The sequence below is a fragment of the Osmerus mordax genome, chromosome 14 (genome assembly GCF_038355195.1).
Source record: "Osmerus mordax isolate fOsmMor3 chromosome 14, fOsmMor3.pri, whole genome shotgun sequence".
NCBI classification, from domain to species: Eukaryota; Metazoa; Chordata; class Actinopteri; order Osmeriformes; family Osmeridae; genus Osmerus; species Osmerus mordax.
In genome coordinates, this window is record NC_090063.1 from 443,100 (window position 1) to 451,558 (window position 8,459).

Genomic DNA, 8,459 nt, shown 5'->3' on the forward strand with positions numbered 1-8,459 from the left:
ATGACATTTATTGTATTGTATTTTTTATCTTTCCTTACTTGCAGCTGAATTCACACATTTTCTGGAAAAGATATCCTTACCTCACCATATCCTTGCTTACAGTAATTCATAATTTGTCAGGAAGTATCTGTGTATACCTGTGTCCACCTACCTGTCTGTCTCTGTTTGTGCATCTCCAGGCTCCAGTGATTCAGTCCAGTCAAGACACTCACGTATTAGATTGATTTATTGATAACCATAGACATGGAAATAGGTTTGACTTTGGCGGAGTACATGATCTAAGGGAAGCACTCCCTGCCTCCTTGATGCGACACATACATACATGACATATGAGGCATGGAGCAATAGAGATATAATCCCCCTGATGGATAGAACATACAGACAGCAAGGGGGAGAAGGGGATGGTGGAGGGCGGCAGCAGCACAGATCAAGCAGAAATCAGCAGTGAGTGTGTGCGTATGTAGCCAGTGTGAATCGGTGAAACTTGCTGCTCAAGTATTTAACAGGCCACCCGCGTCATTGAATAGCTAGCTTTTCTTTGGCATAGCTGGTAGTGGTGGCGCTTGGGAAGTCAGAGATGGCTTGTTCGATCCTCGGTAAAGGATGAACACGGTCCAGAAAACTCTGACGGAACTTGCAAGACCACATCTGTTACATACCCGTCACACGTATCCGCGCGGCCTTTTAATGCCGCCTTATCGGATGCGGCCCAATGGGCTTGAGCGGGCTAACACAGGTGTAGTTAATGAGCGGATGACGTGCGCTGCCCGAGTGCCATGCCTGAACTAGCTTCCCTCATTCCATCGTACCTGCACAAGATCCACACCTGCGGTCCAGTTTCCCAATAACTTGCGATGACAGATCCTGGTTTGCCCTCCACTTACCGCCAGATCGTTGTTTTTATAACCTTCCCGGTCTCCTTGTACTTCCGAGTGTTCTCATCTTGCACTTTCTTATGTCCCAAAGAAACATCCCACTCACCGCTCACCCCCACTCGCCATCTGCTTGCCTACCCACTCTGCTTGCTACCAGCCTCTCTGTGTTTATTAGACAAATAAAATATATTACTTCTTTCCATTGTACTGAAGTTCATGCTTTACTACAATACCCATAAGCCCTAGGAATTAAATGTAAGAATAATAATTATTTAATGTGTGTTACTCATATTCCTACTTGTAATGCTTATAACATGTCAATGTGTGTATGTTTGCAGAAAATGACAAAACCCAAAATCAGGCTTTGCCCTCACTGCCAGGTCATGAATACAGCCAACCGCAAAACATGCTTTTTATGTTTTGCAAGCCTCTCACTAAAAAAGAGGATTAAGTCCAAGGAGGAGAGTTTGCATGTTGGTGACTGGGGGGAGAATGTAAAGAAGCACCGCAACGCAGGCCGAGTGATCGATTCAGCCCGCATATCTGTGAGTGAGAATGTAGAGGTCTTAGGTTACTGTTCCATTCAGATGGTCCAAGATGGCGCCGATGATGGCTGCCTCGGTCGTTAGGTGTGCTCTTTTTTGTCTTGTTTTGTCTGTTAATTCAGTGTTCTGCCAAGATTTCCGGGGTTCTCTAACAAGAGAAGTACTTCTAAACATCAGGACTACAACTCCTGTGGATTTATTTCCCACTTTTCTGCTTCCAGTGGCAGAATTAGTGGGAATTATAGTCAAAGCCACCCTCGGCTTTGTCCTAGCAGCGAAGCGTTGTAGGAGAGGCAAACGAGCCGGTGCTCTGGTGCGACTCCGTCGGCGTGGGGGACGCACAGCGTTACCGGGGATATTTCTCTCCAACGTGCGTTCACTGAGCAACAAACAGGATGAACTTCAGCTACTGGTGTGGAAAAACAGAGACTTTCATTCATCTTCCGTTTTGTGCTTTACGGAGACATGGCTGAGTGAACTGATCCCAGACTCTGCGCTACAGCTAGCAGGTTTCAAACTGCTGAGAGCGGATCGTGACCCTGTGCTCTCTGGCAAAACGAAAGGCGGTGGTATTTGTTTTTACATTAACAGTGGCTGGTGTGAAGATGTGACAGTGATTCTGCAGCACTGTTCTCCTGATCTGGAATCATTTTTTATTAACTGTAGATCTTTTTACTCGCCACGAGAGCTTGCATCATTCATTCTGGTTGGCGTCTACATGCCTCCGCAGGCTAGCGTCAACGAGGTTCAACGTGTGCTCGCCAGCCAGATACTGAGGGCCTCATGTACGTACATTCGCAAACGTAGCGTTATTAGCGCCATGGCCAACCCGCAGATTGCGCACTCTGTGATACTTCAGTTTACGTCGTATTTACGAAACCTGCAGGTCATCAGGTAATCAGCGCCTTTCTCCGCCCACTATACCGTACATTGCGAGCATTTAAACACGCAATTGAATGGGCCTACTTCTTTCTCTCTATCATGGATCAGCCACCAAAGTCAAAACAGCAATGACTGTTTGAAGTGATCCTGATGCCAATATTTGTAATGTAGCGAAGAGTTTAACAACTGCTGGAATGGAATGTGAACGCTGAGTCGGAGATTCGATGTAATCTTTGATTTCTTCCAGTAACTGTAATATTGCATGGCTGATTAATCTGTAACGCGTAACGCGTGATTTCGTGTTCACTCAACTCAAAAAGTGTGATCCTTGTGGCAAAAATTATTTTGCCTATGTCTTCGTCTTGCTCGGGTTACAGCTGCCATTTCACTAGGAGGCATATGCGCATCCTGGTTTACGCCTGCTTTTAACAGGCGGAGACTTTTCACCGCAAAATAGAGTTGCGCTTTCACAAGCGGGTTTTGTACATACCGTGGAATACATTTCGTCATTTTAGCAGACGCTCTTATCCAGAGCATGGAATACATAATTAGGCGCACTTTACGCATCCCCTCCCATCTCTTTATGGGAAACTCCCACGTTCGCCTTGACCCTCCTGTGAATGCATATGCATGACACGGAAAAGCGCAATTTCCCATTTTCAGTTCCCGCGACAGGCAGTCTGCGCTTTTACCTCAGTGCGGCATGTTTGTACATACCTCGCCATGCTTTTACGCGCAAATTGCGAAACAAATACGCCTGAAGTGGGCGCAAAAGCGTTAGTACATGAGGCCCTGAGTGTGGCGCATGAAAATCCGGATTCCTTGGTTATTGTGCTTGGCGACTTTAACAAAGGCAATCTCACTCAAGAACTCCCAAAATATAGACAATTCATCAAATGCCCTACCAGAGAAGGAAACACCTTGGATCACTGCTACCCTACAATCAGCAAAGCATACCATGCGGTCCCCCGAGCAGCACTGGGTCACTCTGACCACGCCATGGTCCACCTGATTCCTGCATACAGGCAGAAGCTAAAGTGCTGTAAGCCTGCTGTGAGGACATCAAAACAGTGGACCAGTGAAGCTATGGAGGATCTGCGGGCGTGCTTGGACTGCACTGACTGGGACATGTTCACGACTGCTACCAATAGCCTGGATGAGCTCACAGAGGCTGTGACATCATACATCCGCTTCTGTGAGGACTGCTGTATACCAACACGCACCAGGGTGACCTACAACAACGACAAACCTGGTTTACCGCTAAATTCAGAAGGTTTGTCCCCACTCCTAAACGCAAAAGAGGCCGCGTTTAGGAGTGGGGACAAAGACAGTTTCAAGGAGTTGAAGAACAGGTTTAGCAAGGCGGTGAGGGAGGCTAAACGACTGTACTCGGAGAGTCTAAAACACCAATTCTCTGCAAACGACTCTGCTTCTGTCTGGAGAGGGCTCAGGCAGATTATCAACTACAAGCCCAGAGCCCCATACTCCACTAACGACTCCCGCCTGGCCAATGACCTGAATGAGTTCTACTGCAGATTTGAAAGACAATTGGACAGTCCTGAACTACCCCTTCCCACCCAGGAGGCCTCCCACCTCCCCCCCTCTACAGTGACGACTTTCTCCATTCAGGAGGGTGAAGGTAACAGAATTTTCAAGAGGCAGAATCCCCGCAAAGCAGCTGGGCCGGACTCTGTCTCTCCAGCCACCCTCAAGCACTGCGCTGACCAGCTGTCTCCGGTGATTACCTACATCTTTAACACCTCCCTTGAGACATGCCATGTGCCAGCCTGTCTCAAGTCCTCCACCATCATCCCTGTGCCCAAAAAGCCAAGGCCAACAGGACATAATGACTACAGACCCGTCGCCCTGACCTCTGTGGTAATGAAGTCTTTCGAGCGCCTGGTGCTGGCACACCTTAAATCCATCACAGCCCCTCTACTGGACCCCCTGCAGTTTGCCTACAGAGCCAACAGGTCTGTGGACGATGCAGTTAACATGGCCCTCCACTTCACCCTACAGCACCTGGACTCCCCAGCAATTTTACGCCAGGATCCTGTTTGTGGACTTCTGATGAAGAAAGTGTTTTGTCCGTCTCTTCATAAACGGAGTGACTAAGTTCAGTTGAGTTCTGGAGTTTAATACGTATTTATCAATCTGCAGATTGGGAGAGAAAACCAGTCTTCTGACCATAAATGACAACACAACACCAAGCTTAGGTCTCAACCAGGTCTCTCTCCGCTCCGAAAGCCGGAGGACCATCTTTTATAGGGCACAAGAATGTAAACATAGATTGTGACAGTCATGCAGGAATGACGTTACAACAGTCTCAGAGAAAAAGATTCACTGCTCCCAACACATGACAACTCTCACACTAGAGAGTTCATAGTTGGAGCTCTCCTTGTAGTCATGAGAAGGACCGTTTAGCCAGTACTTTCTCCTGACCCCGAACATCTATTAAACTGACACATAGACACAATATACTGTTATTAATAGCAAGCTTACATGATAAACGTACTAACTAGTATCCAATGACTAGTTCTATGGATTAGTGATTAATGTAAGCACACAGGAAATCCCAATTCTTCCACACTTCAGCTCTGCCTTCAATACCATCATCCCCGCCCTGCTTCAGGACAAGCTCTCTCAGCTGAACGTGCCTGATTCCACCTGCAAGTGGATCACAGACTTACATTTACATTGCACTGCTTCCTGTCTGACAGGAAGCAGTGTGTTAAGCTGGGAACACAAGTCTCTGACTCCCGGTTCATCAGCACCGGATCACCTCAGGGCTGCGTCCTGAGGTGCTCTTCTCCCTGTACACCAACAGCTGCACCTCCAGTCATCCGTCCGTCAAACTCCTGAAGTTTGCGGACGACACCACCCTTATTGGGCTCATCTCTGGTGGAGACGAGTCTGATTATAGGTGGGAAGCGGCCAACCTGGTGACCTTGTGCAGCCATAACAACTTAGAGCTCAATGCTCTTAAGACAGTGGAGATGGTTGTGGACTTCAGGAAGAACCCAGCCCCACTCACCCCCATCACCCTGTGTGACTCCCCAGTCAACACTGTGGAGTCCTTCCGCTTCCTGGGCACTATCCTCTCTCAGGACCTCAAGTGGGAACTGAACATTAGCTCCTTCATCAAGAAAGCACAACAGAGGATGTACTTCCTTCGGCAGCTGAAGAAGTTCAACCTGACAAAGACAATGATGGTGCACTTCTACTCAGCCATCATTGAGTCCATCCTCACCTCCTCCATCACCGTCTGGTACGCTGCTGCCACTGCCAAGGACACTGCTGAGAAGGTGATTGGCTGCAATCTGCCTACCCTCGAGGACCTGCACACCTCGAGGACCCTGAGGCGAGCGAGGAAGATTGTGGCCGACTCCTCCCACCCTGGACACTCCCTGTTTCAGTCACTCCCCTCCTGCATTTAGCAGATAGCAAAACATATGAAGGATGTTAACTTTTACGATGCATTTTTTTTTTCCAATCAATAATTTGCAGTGGCCCGATCGGGTCAGTGAGTTGCTAGTTTAACTGTCCCGACGTTGCTTTTTACTGGCCCCGGTCCATTGCTTATGTCGAAACCTGCAATACCTCACGCCACAAAAACAGTTTCTTCCCTTCCGCTATTGGCCTCTTCAACAAGGCCAAGGGACCACACTGACTCTAATGCCTGCTTAAAACACACTGCTTTTTGCACTGCATTACAAAATTCTGTTGTATTTAAATGTTGTATTTTTTGTAATATTTGTATTTTTATATTGTAAATTACGGCAATTTATATTTTATTTCATTGTATATTTAATTTAATTCTAACACCACTTAGTACTGCTAGTTTATGTACCCTTAGTATATATAGTCCACATATCTAAATTTTAGGTCCCTATATTATATTATATGCACCTTCCTGCCAAAGCAAATTCCTTGTCTGTGCAAACTTTCATGGCAAATAAATCCCATTCTGATTCTGAGATCCATACTATACTGGCCAGAACTTGATATAAATGCCAGTTTTCATTGGCCTCAGGCCATATCATTTCATCAATAGCATCACATCTTAGTCTTCCTGTCAGGACCCATAGCTTTGCTAATTTGAAAAGAAGTATAGTAGATACTTTGAAAAGAAGGAAGAAGTATGATACCATTTCAAAAGTAGAAATGATCAGATGGCAAGAGAGTTTATACAGAGGACAAATCCAATTCCTGATAACTTGTTAATGTCAGTTTTTTAGGTAAATAAGCAGCATGAACTGTACTTAAAGCCCCTGCTCTTCATGGGGAAAGAGAAGGGGGGGGGGGGTTACAACAGAGGTCATTGCAGGCATGGGCTTCATACCAGAGGGGCCTGTGAGGGAGATCATTAAAGAAATGACCACCCTCTATGAATATTTTCTTAAATGTAAGAACACATATTTTGTATTGGGACATGCTTTTTTATAACTTTGCATTTAAATTTAGTTTCTAAAGACTTTTTGTAACATAGAATATACTAATAGAATATTGTTGATGAGTAACTATGCCCAGATTAGACCCTATTTCTGTTGAAATTGACCTAATTTGTGGGGCTGTTAAGGCCGATTTATACTTCTCTGTTTTTACGAAGACGGACACAGGGAACGCCCTCTCCGACGAGGAATTCCCTCTCCGTGCCCCTCGGAGAGCTCTACGTGCACCTCCTGATTTTCCGTCTGTCCGTCCGTCATTTTACGGATACCCCTTGGCTGTGATTGGTCCGTATTAAGAACCGCTTGCGTCAGGGGCGGGGTTGCCGTGATAAACAGGACGAACAGAATCCTTTGACCGCCATTGCTGTACGTTTTTACAATTCATATTTCAGCTAAACAGTACATGTAAATCAGCATCTGAATTAAAATGTGACGACAAATGGGCAGTGTAGTTTCTGAAAATGTGCGTATTTTATTGATGAAACGGCTAATTTGTAAATTTGCTCCGACTTCTCGATAACCTAGGTAAATAAACACTCGACGACGACTTACAAAAAACCGTTGCGCCACCTACTCTTCTGGCGGTGAATTGTTTTCAGCACCCACAGCCTTCGGAGTACTATAAATTCAACCAATCCGTCCGAGAAGTATAATTCGGCCTTTATACTTAGATTCAAATGACGTTACGTCTACATTTACTTATTTGTCTTTATCTCTCAGACTACAATAGACTTGCCACAGCTGGTGAAAAACACCAGAAGCAACATCCCCTGCCTCCACTCAGGATCAAACCTTCACCCTTAACCTTGTCCCGGTCCCCCACCCACTCCCTCTCTCTCTTCATCTACTCTTCCTACTCCCTCTCTCTCTTCATCTACTCTTCCTACTTCCTCTCTCTCTTCATCTACTCTTCCTATTCCCTCTCTCTCTTCACTTCCTCTTCCCTCCAACTCTCTCTCTTCACCTCATCTTCCTACTCCCTCTCTCTCTTCACCTCCTATGACTCCCTCTCTCTCTTCACCTCCTCTTCTCTCCAACTCTCTCTCTTCATCTACTCTTCCTACTCCTTCTCTCTCTTCACCTCCTATGACTCCCTCTCTCTCTTCACCTCCTCTTCCCTCCCATTCTTTCTCCGCACCTCCTTTCCCCAGTCCCTCGCTCTCTTTACCTCCTTCACCAACCCTCTCTCTATGTTTCCCACCTTCTACTCCTTCCCTCATCTCTTCTCCTCAAAAAGGTCTTCCCAAAATTGAATACCCGGGAAAAAGAAAAATAATTTAACATAAAGGTTGACTTACTGTAAGTCACTCTGGATAAGAGTGTCTGCTAAATGACTAAATGTAAATGTAATGTAATGTCTTATAAAAGGGTCATATGCTTATGCATCATGAACAATCTTTTGTTGTAATGACCACAGAAGAAGAAAAAAATCTGGCAAATCATTATTTGTTATTCTTCTGTTTATATATTTTCAGGTTGCAATTTCCTGTTTGAGAAGAGGGACGTTCAAAGCAGGTAAGCTCAGATGCATGCAATTGTGTTTTATTTAAATTATTTTTAGTGAGGGCTTAATTTGAGTTAGCTTGTGCATTACAGTTTTTCTCAATTGTTTACACACAAATACTGGTACTTGAGACACAATGACCACAACATGTAACTCATGCACCAACCCCATGAACCAATTCTGCTAAACTACAAGCACAATT